General features: G+C 44.4%; 1 long non-coding RNA gene across 1 annotated transcript in view; it reads right to left on the bottom strand.

Annotated features, from left to right (window-relative positions):
* Positions 1-150: 150 nt before the first annotated feature.
* LOC123521059 overlaps positions 151-401 on the bottom strand; it is a 20,030-nt gene continuing 19,779 nt past the window's right edge. Inside the window, exon 3 of the long non-coding RNA XR_006679549.1 lies at positions 151-314. This is a non-coding gene — a long non-coding RNA (uncharacterized LOC123521059). The remainder of the gene's footprint in view (positions 315-401) is intronic.

Raw genomic sequence — 401 nt, 5'->3', positions numbered from 1 at the left:
GTGAACTTCCTTGATCTAGAGACAGTGTGAAGTTAACCTCCTTGAACTACAAGAAGACAGCGTGTAGTGAACCTCCTTGATCTAGAAGAAGACAGCATGAAGTGAACTTCCTTGATCCAGAAGAAGACAGCGTGCAGTGAACCTCCTTGATCTAGAAGAAGACAGCGTGAAGTGAACTTCCTTGATCCAGAAGAAGACAGCGTGCAGTGAACCTCCTTGATCTAGAAGACAGCATGAAGTGAACCTCCTTAATCCAGAAGAAGACAGCATGAAGTGAACCTCCTTGATCTAGAAGAAGACAGCGTGCAGAGAACCTCCTTGATCTAGAAGAAGATAATGTGAAGTGAACTTCCTTGATCTAGAGACAGTGTGAAGTGAACCTCCTTGATCCAGAAGAAGAC

This window comes from Echinops telfairi, unplaced genomic scaffold (assembly GCF_000313985.2).
Source record: "Echinops telfairi isolate 266 unplaced genomic scaffold, ASM31398v2 ScPeMD7_7469;HRSCAF=8507_0, whole genome shotgun sequence".
NCBI lineage: Eukaryota > Metazoa > Chordata > Mammalia > Afrosoricida > Tenrecidae > Echinops > Echinops telfairi.
This window is presented reverse-complemented; position numbering and strand designations above follow the sequence as displayed.